A 21,412-nucleotide genomic window follows, 5' to 3' on the forward strand; every position below is an offset into this window, starting at 1 on the left:
AAAAAAAAAAAAAAAAAAAAAATTAAATACCTATATTATAGGCAGCATAGAGTTGGATCTTGTTTTATTAATGCACTCTGAAAATCTACACCTTTTTCTTTTTTTGAGACAGGGTCTCACTCTATCACCCAGGCTGCTGTATCACACCAGTGCAATGGTGTGATCTTGGCTCACTGCAGCCTCCACCTCCCAGGTTCAAGCGATTCTCCTGCCTCAGCCTCCCAAGTAGCTGGGACTACAGGCACCCGCCACCATGCCCAGCTAATTTTTGTTTTTGTTTTTTTTTTGAGATAGTCTCACTCTGTCGCCCAGGCTGGAGTACAGTGGCGTGATCTCAGCTCACTGCAACCTCTGCCTCCCAGGTTCAAGTGATTCTCGTGCCTCAGCCTCCTGAGTAGCTAGGATTACAGGCATGCACCACCACACCCAGCTAATTTTTGTATTTTTAGTAGAGAAGGGGTTTCACCATGTTGGTCAGGGTGGTCTCGAACTCCTGACCATGTGATCCACCTGCCTTGGCCTCCCAAAGTGCTGGGATTACAGATGCGAGCCACGGCGCTCAGCCTAATTTTTATATTTTTGGTAGAGATGGTGTTTCACCATGTTGGCCAGACTGGTCTCAAACTCCTGACCTCAAGTGATCTGCCTGCCTCGGCCTCCCAAAGTGTTGGGATTACGGGCATAAGCCACCGTGCCCAGCCTGAAAATCTGTACCTTTTAACTGGAGTGTTTGTAACATTCACATTTAATGTGATTATTAATATGGTTGGTTTAAATCTATAGTCTTGTTCCATTTTTCCTCCTTTTTTGCCTTCTTTTGGATTATTACATTAGCTACAACTATTTGTGTTATTTTAGTGGTTGCTTTAAGAAGTACAATATACATATTTAATATCTCACATTCTACTTTCAAATGATTATATCATTTTACATATATTAGAAGAGGCTTACAACAATATGCTTCCATTTCTTCTGTTTCAGTCTTTGTTCTATTTTGTCTTTCTACATAAGCTACACATCCCATAATACATATTATTTGTGCTTTAATCAGGCAATTATCTTTTAAAAGAGATTTAAGTAATAAGGAAAAAGAGACTGTATTTACTTGCATAGTTACATTTTCTGGTGTTCTTTATTCTGTTGTGTAGATCCTGAGTAACATTTAGTATTCTTTTCTTTCTGCTTGAAGGTATTACTTTAACATTTCCTGAAATGTAGGTCTGCTAGGGGTTATTTTAGCTTTTGCATGTCTGGAAAAATATTTATTTCACCTGGTTTAGAAAAATATTTTGTCTGGGCCAAGAGTTCTAGGTAGGCAGTTTTTTTCTTTCAACACTTTAAAGATATTGTTTCTGTATTCTGGCTTTCATTATTTCCAACAAAATTCTTACCTTTGTTCTTTTCTTCTCTGGCTAGTTTTAGTATTTTTTACTTTGTCACTGGTTTGAAGCAGTTTGGTTATGATATGCCTTGGTGTAGGTTTTTCACTGTTTCTGACTTTTTTTTTTTTTTTAGACAGAGTCTTACTCTGTCACCCAGGCTGAGTGCAGTGGCCTGATCTCAGCTCACTGCAACCTCCGCCTTCCAGGTTCAAACAATTCTCCTGCCTCAGCCTCCCAAGTAGCTGGGATTACAGGCGCATGCCACCACACCCAGCTAATTTTTGTATTTTAGTACAGATGGGGTTTCACCATGTTGGCCAGGCTGATCTCAAACTCCTGACCTCAAGTGATCCACCCGCCTTGGCCTCTCAAAGTGCTGGGATTATAGGTGTGAACCACTGCCCTGAACACTGGCCTTTGCTGTTTCTTATGCTTGGCATTAGTTGAGATTCTTGAATATGTTGGTTCATAGTTTGCATCATATTTGGAGATTTTTCAGTCATCAGTTCTTCAAATATTTTGTATCTCCCCTCCTCCTGTGGCGACTCTAAACATTTATTTGGTTACTTGAATTTGTCTCACAGTTCACTGATGCTTTTTGTTGTTGTTGTTATTTCTTTCTTTCTTTCTTTTTTTTTTTGAGACAGAATCTCACTCTGTCACCCAGGCTGGAGTGTAGTGGTGCGATCTCGGCTCACTGCAAGCTCTGCCTCCCAGGTTCACACCATCCTCCTGCCTCAGCCTCCTGAATAGCTGGGACTACAGGCACCCACCACCACGCCTGGCTAATTTTTTGTATTTTTAGTAGAGTCGGGGTTTCACCGTGTTTGCCAGGATGGTCTCAATCTCCTGACCTTGTGATCTGCCTGCCTCAGCCTCCCAAAATGCTGGGATTACAGGCGTGAGCCACCGCGCCCAGCCTGTTGTTATTTCTCTCAGTCTTAATTCTGGCGGATCACGAGGTCAGGAGATCGAAACCATCCTGGCTAACATGGTGAAACCCCGTCTCTACCAAAAAATACAAAAAAATAGCTGGGCGAGGTGGCGGGTGCCTGTAGTCCCAGCTACTCGGGAGGCTGAGGCAGGAGAATGGTGTGAATCCGGGAGGCAGAGATTGTAGTGAGCCGAGATCGGGAGGTGGAGATTGTAGTGAGCTGAGATTGTAGTGAGCCGAGTGAAGCTGCGTATCTGGGGAGCCGGAGACAGCGGCAGTTCCCAGGGCAGAATACTAGAGAGGACTGAACAGAGAGAACCCCAGAGACGGGCAAAGTACTGATGAGCATGTGCAGGTATGGAAACCCTCTGAGGTGAGGTACAGAACACCTGAAAGGTTGGGCGGGCATGGTGCCTCACACCTATAATCCCAGCATTTTGGGAGGCCGAGGCAGGTGGATCACAAGGTCAGGAGTTCGAGACCAGCTTGGCCAATATGGTGAAATCCCCATCTCTACTAAAAATAAAAAAATTCGCCAGGCGTGGTGGCATGCGTCTGTAGTCCTAGCTACTCAGGAAGCTGAGGCAGGAGAATCGCTTGAACCTGGGTATCGGAGGTTGCAGTGAGCCGAGATCGTGTCACTGCACTCCAGCCTGGGGGACAGAGCAAGACTCTGTCTCAAAAAAAAAAAAACAAAAAACACCTGAAAGGTTTAGGAAGAGCAATCCTCAAAGCTCACACAAAGCTGGGAATAGTTCCTGTTCCCACCAGCCAGAGTGGAGTACCTCATCACTCATAAGGCATCTGTTGAGCACTAAGGCAGGTTTTGCCTCAGTACTGGGGAAGATTAATCCTCACCTTAACACTGCTCTCATTCCATCTAACGAAGTGAGATGCAAAGGATTAAGCTGTTCCAAATAACTTAACTGCATCTCAGAGCAAAGTTCAATAATATTTATAGGCATATGAAAATATCCAGAACCCAAAAAGCTTAAAGTCCACAGTGTCTAGCCTGCAAGCAGGGAAATGTGACCCACAACGGAAAAAAAAAAAACAAAAAACACATAATTTGTCTTGAACGCAGAAATTACACAGATGATAGAATTAGTACAAAAGGACTTTTTCCAGAATTATAACGTATTTCATATGTTCAGGAAGCTAGAGGGAAGACCGAGTAAGTTAAGCACAGAGGGAAGATGTAAAAAAGACCCAAATCAAACTTCTAGAAATGAAAACTATGATGTCTAAAATAAAAAACCCACTGGGTGAAATGAATGACAGGTTAGACACCGCAGAGAAAAAGATTAGTGAACTTCAAGATATAACATTAAAAATGTTCTAATTTTTTTTTTTTTTTTTTGAGACGGAGTCTCGCTCTGTCACCCAGGCTGGAGTGCAGTGGCCGGATCTCAGCTCACTGCAAGCTCCGCCTCCCGGGTTTACGGATCCGCCTGCCTTGGCCTCCCAAAGTGATGGGATTACAGGTGTGAGCCACCGCACCCCGCCCCCATTGTTTTCTTCTATCTCCAGGATTCCTGCTTCTCCTTTCCTCTGCCTTCCTTAGTAGCTAATCCTCCATTTGTGCAACTCTTCTTGTAGTTAATAATTCCTCATATGACATTTTCCAACCTAGGCTCTCTGAAAACATTGAAAAGCCACCATATCAAGTTCCTTTCTTGGGTTTTAAATGAGAATGCAGCAAAACACCTGGCATTTATTTTGGAAGAGGCAGGGAGACCCTTCTAGAAAAAAAGAGCAAGAGATAAGATGCCGCAGGCGAAGTTGTTTCTCTTCTCCCTTCAAGAGTTCCTTGTATCACCGACACTTGCAGTCTCCCCTGTGTCTTGCTGTGACCTCAAATGCCAACGTTGACAGTGGTTAATCTTCCCAAACTTGTCACTGCAGCTGTGTTAGTGCTGGGAAGGAAGCTGGATGATCTTTATGTCTTTGACATTGAGCCAGCTTGGCGCCCAGTAATGTTGACTCATCCACTTTTTTCCCCCATTTAGATTAATGGGATTACAGAGAGACAATCTCAACAAAATAGACTGGCAGTCAGGATTTATCCTAAAAAGAAACCCTTCATCACATTTTTGAGCTCAGGACATATGAGCTCTGTCTGAGACAGGTAACATCGGTGGCAACATATGGGTCAGAGAATGCCCCAAATTCTCTGAAAGATTTTCAGTCATCAAGAGACATTTCCACTATGTGCCCTGTTTTGTACAATGTTTACTGTGGCAGGAAAATGATTTTAATTAACGCTAGGAGTCTTATCAAGAAGGGATATAGACTGGGCATGGTGGCTCATGCCTATAATCCTAGCACTTTGGGAGACTGAGGTGGGCTGATTGCTTGAGCTCAGGAGTTTGAGACCAGCCTGGGAAACATGGCAAAACCCTGTCTCTACAAAGAAGAAGAAAATTAGCCAGGTGTGTGAAGGGGGGGCCTGCCGCTCCACACCTGTGGGTGTTTCTCATTAGGTGGAACGAGAGACTTGAGAAAAGAAATGAGACACAGAGACAAAGTATAGAGAAAGAAAAAGTGGGCCCAGGGGACCAGCGCTCAGCATACAGAGGACCCACGCCGGCACCAATCTCTGAGTTCCCTCAGTATTTATTGATCATTATCTTTACCATCTTAGAAAAAAGGAAGTGACAGGATAATAGGATCATCGTAGGGAGAAGGTCAGCAGTAAGACATATGAATAAAGATCTCTGTGACAGAAGTTTAAGGAAAAGTGCTGTGCCTTGATACGCATATGTAAACATCTTACAGGCCCGGTGGCTCACGCCCATAATCCCAGCACTTTGGAGGCCAAGATGAGTGGATCACCTGGGGTTGGGAGTTCGAGACCAGCCTGACCAACATGGAGAAGCTCCATTTCTACTAAAGATACAAAATTAGCTGGGCATGTTGGCACATGCCTGTAATCTCAGCTACTTGGGAGGCTGAGGCAGGAGAATCGGTTGAACCCGGGACGCGGAGGTTGCAGTGAGCTGAGATCTTGCCATTGCACTCTAGCCTGGGTAACAAGAGCAAAACTCCGTCTCAAACAAAAAAAAAAAAAAAAAAGAAGGGATATAACAAAAATACATTTACCACTCTTTGTTGTTCAAAATATCCTCATGCTGTCAAAATAACATATAAAAACACCACCAAAATCTAGCTATACAAGCAGAACTCTCATTTGCATTTTTCTATGAAGCACTAGCAAGGGCTTAATTAAAATTAAGAAAATGTTTATACTCAGGTAAATATTCTACCAAATCCCTTGATTTGGGCTTATTCGAGTTTTAAAGATCTTTATTGTGAATAAAAACAGATATTTTCTCTAATGGGACAGTAGTTTTATTTTTGGTATTTGATCATTAAGAAAAGTCTGAATGATCAGAAATTATTATATCAGAACGTCGTTGGCATGACTTTATCTAGACACATTTGAAGGACAGCAGACAGATGTGAAAGCCAGGTTCATGCTGGCTCTGGGGAGTGCTGGTGTCAACAGCTCAGCAGCAGCCCCTTCCAGCAGCCAGTCTGGGAATCATGAAATGGGGTCATTCTGCTGACTTTTAGGACCCCAGGAGAGGGTTGCTGAAAAAAATTGGTTAAAAGATAGTTTTTGAATTTTCTTTGAAATTCAGTTGCCTGTCCCCATCCCCACACTATGCTGGATAATGGATTCTCAGGAATGGAATGGCACCTGACCTTGAAGTCATATAGAAGCTCATATGAGGCTTCATATGAGCTACCCAAGTTCATATGACTTGGGTAGGATACTTTGGGATTTAATCCATATCCCCATACATATGTTGATCTCCCCAATAACTTTTTTTTTTTTTTTGAGATGGAGTCTCGCTCTGTCTCCCAGGCTGGAGGACAGTGGCGCTATCTCGGCTCACGGCAAGCTCCGCCTCCCAGGTCACGCCATTCTCCTGCCTCAGCCTCCCAAGTAGCTGCGACTACAGGTGCCTGCTACTACACCCGGATAATTTTTGTATTTTTGTTAACCAGGATGGTTTCGATCTCCTGACCTTGTGATCCGCCCGCCTCGGCCTCCCAAAGTGCTGGGATTACAGGCATGAGCCACCATGCCCAGCTCCCCAGTAACTCTTTAGAACCTACACATATCTTTCTGTCATCTATTGCCTGGATTGCTCAAGCATCACATACTTGATTTTTTGTTTGTTTGTTTTCTATTGAAGAATGAGCACAGCGAAGATAAAACCGGGTTAAAAATACGAAGCCAAGTCTGTCTGTCCTGCTAGCGTCAGTGGGCTTCCAGGCTTCTGTGTGGGGAGCGTTGTTTGGACAAGTTGGAACCATGTGCGTGGAGTAGACACAGTATACTAGGGTTGTAAAGAAGTTTCTGAGGAGGTGTCTTTCTCTGTGGAATACTACGTTATCACTGTTAAGACATGGCAGTTTTTCTCTCCTATTAACATGAGAATTCTTTCTTCTGCGTGGATCACTTAGAATATAAATTCCTTCAAAGTCTGGAATAGGTGACGCCTCCCACAGTGCAGGTGTCAACCTATGTGAGCAGTTATCATGGCAATATAACTGTCAGTTTTAAAAAATGTATTTCTTCACTTATTTATGTATGCCATCATTCGGTCACTCATTCAACAGAGCATACACCAGTGCTAGACTAAGACACAAAAATATAAATGAGGGCCATGTGTGGTGGCTCACCCCTGTAATCCCAGTACTTTGGGAGGCCGAGGAGGGCAGATCATGAGGTCAGGAGATTGAGACCATCCTGGCCAACATGGTGAAACCCTGTCTCTACTAAAAATACAAAAAATTAGCCAGGCGTGGTGGCACGGGCCTGTAGTCCCAGCTGCTAGGGAGACTGAGGCAGGAGAATCGCTTGAACCCAGGAGGCAGAGGCTGCAGTGAGCCAAGATCATGCCATTGCACTCCAGCCTGGGTGACAGACTCTGTCTCAAAATAAATAAATAAATAATAAAATATGTATATTTTAAAAAATGTATATTTTATATATATATATATATATATATATATATTTTTTTTTTTTTTTAGACGGAGTCTCGCTCTGTCGCCCAGGCTGGAGTGCAGTGGCCGGATCTCAGCTCACTGCAAGCTCCGCCTCCCGGGTTCACGCCATTCTCCTGCCTCAGCCTCCCGAGTAGCTGGGACTACAGGCGCCCGCCACATCGCCCGGCTAGTTTTTTGTATTTTTTTTAGTAGAGACGGGGTTTCACCGTGTTAGCCAGGATGGTCTCGATCTCCTGACCTCGTGATCCGCCCGTCTCGGCCTCCCAAAGTGCTGGGATTACAGGCTTGAGCCACCGCGCCTGGCCTATTTTATATATTTTATAGAGTGAGATGAGCTCACTCTAACCTTGGGGGGATCCTAGTGGGAAACAAATAAACAAATCAAGAGGCCATGGCAGGTACTGAGTGTCTGTACACAGGGCCTGGAGAGTAGCATGCAGCCCCAGGAAGGGGAGCAGGGGGTCCCACCATGGACGGGGGAAGGAGACATCCTACCTTGGGAAGGTTTGAGAACTCCGTGTGTTCAGAGACCTGAATTGGCCTTGCTCTGAGACACAAAAGAGCAGTTTACATCTTCCTGGTTGACACAAGCAGATTCTACCTGGGAGAGGGGAGAGGTGAGAGGTGAACAGTGTGTTTTGAAAACTATCTGTGTCGTCCTCTCAAGGGCATCTGAAATGTCCTTACCAATTCTTCTTTTGATGTAAGGCTGTGCTTTCCACAGTGTGTTCTGTGGCCCATCATCCTACTGAAAGCTCTACTGAGAAAAAGGCAAAGGAAGGTTTCCAAGAAACAAATTTGGGAAACAATGTGTATGTATTTTCTTGTTGACTCACAAGGCACAATGGTTTCTCAAAGGCTCTGAGAAGTCCTGCGGTAGAAAAGCTTGTTTAACCACACTTCACCTAGCGCTTCCTGCATTCTTTCGACAGAGGAAGCTTCATTCTTTTTTTTTTTTTTTGAGATAGGGTCTCGCTCTGTCGCCTGGGCTGGAGTGCAGTGACGTGATCTTGGCTCACTGCAAGCTCCGCCTCCTGGGTTCACACCATTCTCCTGCCTCAGCCTCCCGAATAGCTGGGACTACAGGCACCCGCCACCACGTGTAGCTAATTTTTTGTATTTTTTAGTAGAGACAGGGTTTCATCATGTTAGCCAGGATGGTCTCGATCTCCGGACCTCGTGATCCACCTGCCTCGGCCTCCCAAAGTGCTGGATTACAGGCGTGAGCCACCGTGCCCGGCCTCTTTTTTTTTTTTTTTTTGAGATGGAGTGTCTCTCTCTGTTGCCCAGGCTGGAATGCAGTGGCGCGATCTTGGCTCACGGCAACCTCTGCCTCCCAAGTTCAAGCGATTCTTGTGCCTCAGCCTCCCAAGTAGCTGGGACTACAGGTGCCTACCACCATGCCCAGCTAATTTTTGCATTTTTAGTAGAGACGGAGCTTTACCATGTTGACCAGGCTGTCTTGAACTCCTGACCTCAGGTGATCTGCCTGCCTTGGCCTCCCAAAGTGCTGGGATGACAGGCGTGATCCACCGTGCCCGGCCTAGGAAGCTTCATTCTTACACATCTAGCAATCATATTATGAGAAGCACTGAGTTTAGTTTTTAAAAACCCTGCATAGAGTTGTAAACTATGGAGGGCATATCCTATGTAACTTTCATTAGTCATTAATAATCGATGCAGAATGATTTATCTGAGTTGGCTCAATCACTGAAATTCTTGAGGAGACTTTCTTAAGCAGTCTTTTCAGCTTGGGATGGAAAAGGGAAAAAAGAGAAAGTTGGGAGTGGGTCAAATAAAGGGAATAGAGTGCTGGAGAGAATTCTGACCATTCACAACCACACAGCACCTTGCCTACTAGACTTATGATTGATGGAGAGACAAATATGCAAAGCCGAGGACAGGAATAAAGATAGTGAATTGACCGGGTGACCACAGAAGCTTAGCTGTATCACTGTGAAGATCTACATGGTCTCTGAATTAACTGGTTTTATTCTGATTTCATGTCAGGTAGGACTGAAAACCTTCTGGAGTTTCATTTCCTTGCTTTGGGCACGGTCTCAGCCTGCCTTCTCCTGAAGAAGTCATTCGCACATCATGGCCCGTGGGCCAATTCAGATCTTGACAAGCCCTCAGAATGTGTGAGAAAATAAAGCACTTCTGACATCCTAAATGTTGCTAGGGTTTGGGGAGCTAATTAATCACAACCCTTTCCACCATACTCTTAATTATGAAATAGATGCCACAGTCTGAGAAAGATAAGAAAGTCCACCTTATAGGGCAACCCGCTCAGGTCCCCTTCCACGCTGTGGAAGATTTGTTCTTTTGCTCTTCACAATAAATATTGCTGCAAAAAAGAAAAAAAAAAAAAAAAGAAAGAAAGTCAATGGTATCAACGGCAAGGTTAGGCTGCAGGATGCCAAAACTGGAATCCTCATACTGCTGCCTGAACCACCCTCCCCCACCAAGTCCCAGGCTGCATCAGTGCAGGTGCCGTGAAGGATGGGGAAGTCTGGCCCCAGTGAGCTCGTCATGTGGCAAATGGCTGCGAGAGGAGAAAGGGCTGCATTGGGGTAGCTCATCTCAACGACCTCGAACACCTTACCCCCACCCATGGGGAAACTGGCCTCATGGGGGCTGGCTCTCCCCATATCACCACTTGGAGAAGTCTCCTCCAATGGATATGACCATAAGGGGGCAAAGAATATGGCAGCAGCATCATACTTCACTGAGAGCTCAGAAGTGTTGGGAAAGTCTCTAATTTGAGGACCCAGGCAGGAATGTGGGGAATTGGGGATCACCTTTCAGTCCTCGAATCCCCTCATCTCCACATAGTTGTTGCATCTGTTAACATTTATTTGGGTTAGCAGTTCTCAGAGGCTCGTCAGTCTTAGTCTGTGTTCTGTTGCTTATTGCAGAATACCTGAAGCTGGAGCATTTATAAAGAAAAATAGTTGATTCCTTTTTTTTGTTGTTGAGACAGGGTCTTGCTCTGTTGCCCAAGGCTGGAGTGCAGTAGCATGATGTCAGTTCATGGCAGCCTCCGCCTCCTGGGTTCAAGCAATCCTCCTGCCTCAGCCTCCCAAGTAGCTGGGATTACAGGCGCCTGCCGCCACAATTTTTGTATTTTTGTATTTTTAGTGGAGACAGGGTTTTACCATGTTGGCCAGGCTGGTCTTGAACTCCTGACCTCAGGTGGTCCGCCCACCTCGGCCTCCCAAAGTGGTGGGATTACAGGTGTGAGCCACCGTGCCTGACATTGATTTCTTACAGTTATAGAGGCTGAGAAGTCCAAGGGCAAGGGGCTGCTCCTGGTGAGGGCCTTCTTGCTGGTAGGGCTTCTGTAGAGTTATGAGGTGGCGCAGGACATCACTGGTAAAAGAAATGAGCATCCTAGCTCAAGTCTCCCTTCCTCTTCGCATAAAGCCACCATGATAACCCAGTAATCCATGAATGGATTAACCCGTTCGTGAGGGCAGGACCTTCACAACCCAATCACCTTCACCTCTTAAAGGCCCCCACCTTTCAACACGATTAAGTTTGGGGATTAAGTTTCAAGAGGAGTTTGAAGGGGAAAACAGTCATTCAGTCCATTGCACTAACCCACTGACTTTCATTCTACCCCGGCTTTCCTTTTCCAGAAAGTACACCGGAATGCAACGAGTAACAGTGATGATGTTATGTTAGGAAATCTTCTAATCTTTTGAATTATAGTAATTTATGAAAATAACAAATCATTCACAGGCTTTAGTACTTTATAATTAGTCACAAATTACTTGCAGTGCATGCCCTGACACACTAGACCTACCAGTGAGCATAGAGGTATGTGGTTGAGAAGTGCTGCCTTAACTTTGTTTCACAGACATATTAAAAAAAATACTTTGCCTTTTCTAGACGTCAGTTTCCTCATTTGTGAAATGAGAGGTTTAGACTAATGAATTACTGAAATGCTATGCTTGATGGAAGAAAAGAATGTTCATGATCTGGGCTGGGCCCTGTGGCTCATTCATGTCTATAATCCGAGCACTAAGGGAAGCCAAGGTGGATGGATCACTTGAGCTCAGGAGTTCGAGACCAGCCTGGCCAACATAACAAAACCCTATCTCTACTAAAAATATGAAAATTAGCTGGGCATGGTGGCACAAGCCTGTAATTCCAGCCACTCGGGAGGCTGAGACACAAGAATTGCCTGAACCCAGGAGGCGGAGGTTGCAGTGAGCAGAGATTGTACCACTGCACTCCAGCCTGGGTGACAGAGCGAGACTCTGTCTCAAAAAAAAAAAAAAAAAATGTTCATAATCTTCTAGTGAAACCACCATGATTTGGGAGCATCTCTGTATATTCAGTATCCTTGATTTGGGTTCAGTTGTATCTGTCCATCCTACTATCCGTCCATCCTTGCATTCACTTGTACATTCATATATTCAACACCATTTTATTGTTTGCTATATGCCAGGCACCAGGGATATGATATTGAAAGGAGACTAGAGCTGACCTGCATTACACTCCAGTAAAACAGTCACCAACCACAGCGATGGCAACCGTGGCTAGCGCTAGGTGGGCCTGTGAAAGAAACTGATCTGGGAGCCCAGGCCAGGGAGGCTGCCCTGAGAAGCAAAGAGTGCAGCTGCGACCTGGTGGGGAGCAGAGGGCTGCAGGCTCCAGGCAGATGCATGGCTGGGGAGCGTCTTGCGGGATGAGGCAGGAAAGGGAGGTTGGGGCCACAACCGAGAGCAAAGCGAAGCCACAGTGGGGTGACAGGAGTAGACTTTGATTTCTAAGCGGTTGCTCTGGCCGCAGCTGGCAGAACAGAATGAAGGGGGCCAGAGAGGATGGGAGGAAGGGGCTGCTGCTCCTGTTCGGGTGAGAGGCTGGTGCAGGTAGCCAGTACAGGGCAACAGGAGGCAGTGCCACAGGGCTCGATCTTGCTTTGCATCAATGGCTCTTTGACCTTGGGTCCTGTCTTGAACTTCTTCGGGAAAATGTCCTTGTGTATGCAATGGGGCCACCCCTCTACCAGGCTGTTGTGTGGATTAAATGCAATAGTAACTGAAAAGTGCCCAGGCCAGGCGCAGTGGCTCATGCCTATAATCCTAACACTTTGGGAGGCCGAGGCGGGCAGATCACCTGAGGTCAGGAGTTACAGACCAGCCTGGCCAATATGGTGAAACTCCATCTCTGCTAAAAATACAAAAGTTTGCCGGGCATGGTGGTGCATGCCTGTAGTCCCAGCTACTTGGGAGACTGAGGCAGGAGAATTGTTTGAACTCAGGAGGTGGAGGTTGCAGTGAGCTGAGATTGTGCCACTGCACTCCAGCCTGGGTGACAGAGCAAGACTCGGTCTCCAAAAAAAAAAAAAAGGCCCTGGCAGGGTCTGGCCTGAGTCAGTGTTTAATACATGGGAACTCTCCATCTTTATGGTTTTGCCAGTTCCTGAAAGCCTGGTCGTGCAAGGGCCATGTTTGTGTTTTCTGCAGCTGGCCTCCTTCCTCCCCTTAAGCATTGCACGTGTGTATGTTTCCAGAACTATGCATTTAAGAACCCATCTGCGTCCCCATCATCTGCTCAGACCTTGGTTGTGGCAGATGACTCCCTGCCAGCTGCTGCCCATGCCTCTCCCTTCACTGTACTGTGAACATCTGGTCTGCGACGGAGGCTGTAGTCCCTGGGCCCTCCCTGACTTCCACATAGAGGCAGTGCCCCTGCAGGGTGAAAGGCTTCATTCAGGGTGCTGGCTGCCCAGTCCCCAGGGTGCTGGCCTGTGGATTCTGAGCAAAGCCTCTATCCACACATTTCAACTCAATCTTGAAGCATAAAAGAATGTTATGTAAGCTTCAATTAACGCAGAGCCCTCAACAGATCAGTTCTTAGAATTTTTCCTGCCCTTAGGCAAATCTGCTCCTGGTGAGCAGCTTTAATCTGGCTTTGAAAATTACTTCTGATGGGTAATCAAAGCGATTGCTAGTGCCCGGCTTATGCTACATAAACCAATGTCTGGGTTCTTATTTGGGAGGAGTTGTTATGTATCCCATACTCCATGGAAAATTTGTTCCTGGTTGCTCCCTGATAAGACCGCACAAGTTTGCAAGATGCCAAAATAGAATTTATCATCTTGTCCCAGATGGTAATGACTTCAGCCAGCCTGAAGGGAAGCCACATACTCTCCTAAGTAGGCAGTTCCTGTCAGAGGCATGGACAAGAAAGTGGCTTCGTTTATTTCCTGCTTGATAAAGCCGATATAAATAGGAGCACTTCATTTCTGAATTACACACCATTAATCTTATCACATACTAAACTGTTTGACTTCAGTTAGTGGGTGGGACATAATGAAATGTAAAGTGCTTGTTACAAGGAAAATTGCCAGGTTCAGATGCTGAGCAGCAAAGGGAGGGGGAGGAGGAGGAGCAAGGGGGGGTGCGGGGGAGGAGGCAAAGTCGTTGGCTGGGGAGACATCGGGTTTCGTTCTGGACCTGGTGCTTTCCAGAAAGCCGGGCCAAGACACTTTACCCAAACCCCAAGTAGTTTTCCAGATGTCAGCCCGCTTGGGCCAGGGCTCTCCATGGGCACGTGTGTCCTCCGTGACCATTTGTGAATTGGAGGGTTTTATATCATTTACCCTCTGAGTTTTCTCTTCTTTGAACTAGTCAGCTTCTTTTGGGTCAGAAAATGCAAATCTGGTTGAGACAGTAGCCAGCTCTCTTTTGGGTCCTCAGGTACCATCCCCATGTCCCATGTGCAGGAACAGCCATTAGATAAAGATGAGGGCAGGGGTGGTGCTGTGTACACACCTCCTTCAGGGATGTCAAATGACAGCGCATGTACTTCAGAGGTGAGGGGCAGGACAGAGAGGCTGGAATGGGGCTGGGGGAAGAGGCTCTTGCCTTCCTTGGAAGTTTTTATTTATTCTGCATAGCAGAGTGAGTAAGAAGATTGTGGCCAGTGGAATCAGATGTCCACGTTGAGATCCATGCTTAGCCTCTGTTCTCCAGGGTTCTCATCTGCAAGTGGCGAGGGTGTTACCCACCTTGCACAGCTGTTGGCAGGGCTAAATGAGATAGTCCACACAAAGCACTGAGGCCTAGTGAATTTCATCCGTTATTATTTTCCCAACTTTTTATTTTGGAAAAATCGAAACCTCAAAAATGTTGAAAGGATAGGACAGTAAATACCCACCTGTCTATGGTATTAGTCTGCTCGGGCTGTCGTAAGAGAACACCACAGCCTGAGTGACTTAAACAACAGAAATGTATATTCTCCTGGTTCTGGAGGCTGGAAGTCCTGGTCAGGGTGCTGGTGGAGTTGGTTTCTGGTAAGACTTTTCTTCCTAGCTTGCAGAAGACACCTGCTCTTGGTGTTCTCACGTAGCTTTTCCTTTATGTGTGTGTATTCCTGGTGTCTCTTCCTTTCCTTTTTTTTTTTTTGTTTGTTTGTTTTGAGACAGAGTCTCACTCTGTTGCCCAGGCTGGAGTGCAGCGACATGTTCTCAGCTCACTGCAGCCTCAACCTCCGGCGCTCAAGTGATCCTCCCACCTCAGCCTCCAGAGTAGCTGGGACTACAGCTGTGCACCACCATGCCCAGTTAATTTTTATATTTCTTTTTAGAGATGGGGTTTCACCATGTTGCCCAGGCTGGTCTTGAACTCCTGAGCTCAAGCAGTTTGCCTGCCTCAGCCTCCCAAAGCATTGGGATTACAGGTGTGAGCCACACACTTGGCCTCTTCCTTTTCTTTTTTCTTTTTTTTTTTTTTGAGACGGAGTCTCGCTCTGTCGCCCAGGCTGGAGTGCAGTGGCCGGATCTCAGCTCACTGCAAGCTCCGCCTCCCGGGTTCACGCCATTCTCCTGCCTCAGCCTCCAGAGTAGCTGGGACTACAGGCGCCCGCCACCTCGCCCGGCTAGTTTTTTGTATTTTTTAGTAGAGACGGGGTTTCACCGGGTTAGCCAGGATGGTCTCGATCTCCTGACCTTGTGATCCGCCCGTCTCGGCCTCCCAAAGTGCTGGGATTACAGGCTTGAGCCACCGCGCCCGGCCAAGCCTCTTCCTCTTCTAATAAAGGACACCAGTGCTATCAGATTAGGGTCTCACTACTATAACTTCACTTAACCCCAATTGCCTCCTTAAAGTGCCTATCTCCAAATACAGTCACATTGGGGGTTAAGGCTTCAACATATGGATTTGAATGGGGGCACAATTCAGTTCATAGCACATATTTTAAACATTTAACAAGAATGCATCTCACCACCTCACTGTATGCATCCCTCCTGTATGGACGCATGTGCACTGCCTGGTGTGGAAAACTGGAATTTTGGTAGTGGACATTGAGAGGAGACTCTTTCCACTAGCCCCATCCAGAACACTGTGGGCTTCTGTGTGTGCGAATATGTGTGCATGTAACAAAGAGTTACAAAAAGATTCCCTAAATTTCCCTTTGATATTTCCCCTATAATAACTTTAAAGAAAATGGTAAAAGCTTTAGAAAAACCATACTTCTGTTAACTTTGTCTTGAGGAATTTCTCTTGTTACTAGAATATATATAATCATAACAAGTATATAGCATCACAATTATATAAAAATAACAAGAATTATATCCCCAAACAATTGTGTAGGAAAAATCAGGAAATTCACTAGAACTCTGAAAGTGGCAAGCATGTAGCAGTATTTTTTCTTATTTTTTTTCTACATTTTCCAAACTTTGTGTTGGCCACATATTATTTTTAAAATTAAAAAATGCACAGCATTGGCCGGGTGTGGTGGCTCATGCCTGTAATCCCAGCACTTTGGGAGGCCAAGGCGGGCAGATCACAAAGTCAGGAGATCCAGACCATCCTGGCTAACACGGTGAAACCCCATCTCTACTAAAACTACAAAAAAAAAAAAAAAAAATTGGCTGGGCATGGTGGCTAGTGTCTGTAGTCCCAGCTACTCGGGAGGCTGAGGCAGGAGAATGGCGTGAACCCGGGAGGCGGAGCTTGCAGTGAGCCGAGATCGCGCCACTGCACTCGAGCCTGGGCGACAGAGTGAGACTTGTCTCGGGAAAAAAAAAAAAAGCACAGTATTAAAACTGTGTAGAATTGAGCAACATAGTCCAAATAGAGTCCAAATACAGCAGTAATAAGCCATTTTATAATAACTGGATAGTTAGTTCTGTGTAGCAAGTCCAAAATTTGGAGTCAGGTTCCCCCAAGTTCCCTGAGTTTCATTTTTTTCCACACACATTACCCAGATAAATGTGTTCAAGTTAAGACAAACATGGGTATGAAGGTGATTCAGCTCCCAAGAGTTATACATAGGTCATGTGCAGAAATTCCATAGCCAAATAGAAATGATTTTTGGGTTATGCCTGTCACTGTCCCACCTGTTAAATGTGAAGAATCAAGTTAACTATTACCAGGAATCGCTCTTTATTTCAAAGCCTGGCTTTGCTGACTTGTGCTTTTTCCTGAACATCTAAGGATCCCCAGGGGTGCTGGGGACCGGCCTATAATCTTCGCAGGACTGGTTCAAATCCCTATTATGATTTACTCTTATTAACAACTTTCTGGGTTGTCAGCATGGTGGCTCACGACCATCATCCCCGCACTTTGGAAGGCTGAGGTGGGAAGATTGCTTGAGTTTGAGACCAGCCTGGGCAACATAGCGAGAACCAATCTCTACAAAAATTTAAAAATTAGCTGGGCGTGGTGGTGCACACCTGTGGTCCCAGCTACTTGGGAGGTTGAGGTGGAAGGATTGCTTGAGCCGAGGAGGCTGAAGCTGCAGTGAGCTGTCGTTGTGCTGCTGTACCTCAGCCTGGGTGACAGAGCAAGATCCTGTCTTCAACAAACAAACAAACAAAACCTTTTTGGGTTTCCCGCATTTTAGACTATTATAAATGAGTTGCCACATTTCTGTATTCACTGCTGACCAGCATGGAAGGTCCACACTGTGTCTGAGATGCCCTGCAGTGGTTTTTGGGGGAAACAAGGGCATGCATAATGGTTGTGGGAGGGGTACAGGGGGCTCTCACAGAGAGGAATGAGCTGCATGAGGATGCTGTGTCTGTGGTCTGGGCACTTGGTGGCCTTTTGTGGGGATGGTGGGGGGTGACCTGCCTGCAGTGTGGCTCTGTCCTTGGCATCCATAATAACCAATGAAACATTAAATGTTTTCAGGGTTGGCAGCGTTGGGCCTGGAGGCTTCTGCACTGCTTCTGAGAGTTCTGCCAGCCTGGATCCATGCCTTGTGTCCCCAGAGGTGACTGAACCAAGGAAGGACCCACAGAGAGCCAGGGGGCCAGAAGGTTCTTTACTGTCCAGCCCACCACCACCCCAGGAGCGAGAGCACCCCTCGTCCTCCATGCCCTTTGCCGAGTGTCCCCCAGAAGGTTGCTTGGCAAGTCCAGCGGCGACACCTGAAGATGGTCCTCAGACTCAGTCCCCCAGGAGGGAACCTGCCCCAAATGCCCCGGGGGAGGTCACGGCAGCATTTCCCGCTGAGAGGGACAGCTCTACTCAAGACCAAGAGGTTGCTGCCATCCCCAGTGCTGGAAGAGAGAGAGAACCGAAGGAAGAGAGACAGAAATCCTCCTTCTCCTTCTCCAGTGGCACTGACCAGTCACCTGGAATGTCACCAGTACCCCTCACAGAGCCAGTGAAGGCACCGCTGTGTGGAGAGGGGGACCTGTGTGGAGAGGGGGACCAGCCTGGTGGTTTAGAGTCCCAGGGGAAAGAGGTTGCAGGTGGCTTCCCCCCCGCAGAGTCTAGGCAGGGGGTGGCTTCTGTGCAAGTGGCCCCTGAGGCCCCTGCTGCAGCCCAGCTGGGCGCAGAAAGCTCAACTGTCTTGGAGAAGTCCCCGCTAAAACCCGAGGCCCTGATCCCACAAGATCCAGCCCCAACAGCCTCAGACAGAGTAACAGGCCAAGGGGAGGTGCCACCTCAGTATTTAACAGATGACTTGGAATTCCTCAGGGCCTGCCATCTCCCTAGGAGCAATTCAGGGGCTGTCCCAGAAGCAGAAGTGAATGCCACTTCCCAGGAGAGCTGCCAGCAGCCAGTGGGAGCACATCTGCCACACACAGAGTTGCCCCGGGGCTCGCCAAGTCCTGCCCTGGTGCCAGGGGCTGGGGGCTCTGGGAAAGAGGCTTTGGACACCAGTGATGTTCAGGGTCACCCACAGATAGGGATGCAAGGAACCGAGCCCGGTCAAGTTGTCTGTGTGGCAGCAGGTGGCCGACCTGAAGGGGGTTTGCTTGTGAGCCCTGAACCCTCCCTGCTCACTCTGACTGAGGAAGCACATCCAGCTTCAAGCCTCGCTTCACTCCCAGCTGCTCAGATTCCTATTGCCATAGAAGGACCTGGATCACTGTCCAGGGAATCAGTTTCCAAGGCCGGGATGCCAGTTTCTGCAGATGCAGCCAAAGAGGTGGTGGATGCAGGGTTGGTGGGACTGGAGAGGCAAGCATCAGATCTTGGAAGCAAGGGAGAGCATCCAGAAGGGAGCCCTGGAGAGGTTCCTGCCCCATCACCCCAGGAAAGGGGAGAACACTCGAACATGGAGCAAAGCCATGCAGTCCAACAAGGAGTACCACCCCCTCCTCTTCCCAATGCACCAAGTGAAAGTGCCAGAGGGCCACTGGGGCCAAGGGATGGAGCCAAGGCCCATGAAGATGCCACAAGCCCAGCCGTGGCTAAGGAAGGAAGCAGATCACCTGGTGACAGCCCTGGAGGAAAGGAGGAAGCCCCAGAGCCGCCTGACGGTGGAGACCCAGGGAACCTGCGAGGAGAGGACTCTGAGGCTTTCAGCAGCAAGTGTGATCCAGAAGTGGGCAAAGATGAGCTTTCAAAGCCAAGCAGTGATGCAGAGAGCAGAGACCATCCCAGCTCACACTCAGCACAGACACCCAGAAAGGGGGGTGCTGGGCACACGGACGGGCCCCACTCCCAGACAGCAGAGGCCGATGCATCTGGCCTATCACACAAGCTGGGTGAGGAGGACCCTGTTCTGCCCCCTGTGCCAGATGGAGCTGGTGAGCCCACTGTTCCCGAAGGAGCCATCTGGGAGGGGTCAGGATTACAGCCCAAATGTCCTGCCACCCTTCAGAACAGGGAAGGATTGGGAAGAATGGAGCCTTTCCTGACTTTAGAACCAGAAAAATCAGGTTTTCTGCCAACTCCTGTTGCAGAGGTTGCACCCAAAGCCCCAGAAGGTGAGAGCACATTGGAAATAAGGAAGATGGGCAGCTGTGATGGGGAGGGCTTGCTGACATCCCCAGATCAACCCCATGGGCCGGGGTGTGATGCATCGAAACAGAAATTTCATGCTGGGGTGCCACATCCCCCCAAGGGGGAGAACTTGGCAGCAGACTTGGGACTCACGGCGCTCATCCTGGACCAAGATCAGCAGGGAATCCCGTCCTGCCACAGGGAAGGCTGGATAAGAGGAGCTGCATCTGAATGGCCCCTACTATCTTCTGAGAAGCATCTCCAGCCATCCCAGGCAGACCCAGAGGCATCAATCTCTGACGTGCTCAAGGAGCAGGCCCAGCCACCTGAAAATGGGAAGGAGACTTCTCCAAGCCATCCAGGTTTTAAGGACCAGGGAGCAGATTCTTCCCAAATCCATGTACCTGTGGAACCTCAGGAAGATATGAACTTGCCCACTCATGGAGGACAGGAGCAGGCTTTGGGATCGGAACTTCAAAGTGGACTCCCCAAAGGCACCCTGTCTGATACTCCAACTTCATCCCCCACTGACACGCTTTGGGAGACTTCTCCAACAGAAGATTCAGAATTGTCAGCACCAATGAGACAGAAGTTGCCTGTACTAGGGGAGAAGCGGCCAGAGGGAGCATATGGTGATGGTCAGTCCTCAAGGGTCTCACCTCCAGCAGCAGATGTCTTAAAAGACTTTTCTCTTGCAGGGAACTTGAGCAGAAAGGAAACTTGCTGCACTGGGCAGGGGCCAAACAAGTCTCAACAGGCATTGACCGATGCCTTGGAAGAAGGCCGCCAGCATGAAGAAGCATGTCAAAGGGATGCAGGAGCTTCTGAAGCAGCTGATGGTTGCTCCTCACTCTGGGGCTTGAGTAAGAGGGAGGTGGCAAGTGGAAACACAGGGGAGGCCGCACCTTGTCAGCCTGACTCAGTAGCTCTCCTGGATGCAGTTCCCTGCCTGCCAGCCCTGGTGGCCGCCAGTCCCGGAGTCACACCCACCCAGGATGCCCCGGAGACAGAGGGATGTGATGAAACCCAGGAAGACAGGCAGCAACCAGTGCCGGCCCCGCAGCAGAAAATGGAGTGCCCGACCACTTGGGATGCAGAGGCCCCAGAGCTGCTTGCAAGTTTCCCATCAGCTGGGGAGCAAGGTGGTGAAGCGGGGACTGCTGAGACTGGTGGCAGCGCCAATGCAGGAGACTCAGGAAAGCAGCAGGCTCCAGAGAAACCCGGAGAAGCTACTTTGAGAGGTGGCTTCCTTCAGACTGAGCACTACCTTACCTCCGGGGAGGAAACTTCTACCTCTGCCCTACGTGAGCCCTGCCAAGCTGAGCAGCCCACGGCCAGCTGCCAGGATGCCTTGCTGCTAGCCAGAGAGCTGGATGAGATTCCCAGGAGCACCGTGGATATTTCTACACACCAGGCTGTCCCAGACCCAAAGGAGTTCCTGCTGTCTGGGCCACCAGAAGTGGCTGCTCCGGACACCCCTTACCTGCATATCGACAGTGCTGCCCAGAAAGGAGCAGAAGACAGTGGAGAGAAAGCTGTTTCCTCTGCAGGCCCCAGAGCTCCTGGCGAAAGCCCCTGTCCTGTAGGGGAGCCCCCGCTTGCCTTGGAAAATGCTGTCTCCTTGAAGCTGTCTGCTGGCTCCCTCGCCCCCCTCTTGCAACCAGGAGCTGAAGGTGGGGAAATCTCTGCAGTGCAAGCCAGCAGTGGCAGCCCCAAAGCCAGAACCACTGAGGGACCTGTGGACTCCATGCCATGCCTGGACCGGATGCCACTTCCGGCCAAGGGCAAGCAGGCAACAGGGGAAGAGAAAGCAGCAACAGCTCTGGGTGCAGGTGCCAAGGCCAGCGAGGAGAGCTTGGTAGGTGATGCAGCAG

General features: G+C 48.1%; 1 protein-coding gene across 1 annotated transcript in view; it reads left to right on the forward strand.

Annotated features, from left to right (window-relative positions):
- Positions 1–21,412, forward strand: part of TACC2 (transforming acidic coiled-coil containing protein 2) — a 265,537-nt gene that overhangs the window by 75,880 nt on the left and 168,245 nt on the right. The window lies entirely within an intron of this gene.

The sequence above is a fragment of the Theropithecus gelada genome, chromosome 9 (assembly GCF_003255815.1).
Source record: "Theropithecus gelada isolate Dixy chromosome 9, Tgel_1.0, whole genome shotgun sequence".
Taxonomy (NCBI): domain Eukaryota; kingdom Metazoa; phylum Chordata; class Mammalia; order Primates; family Cercopithecidae; genus Theropithecus; species Theropithecus gelada.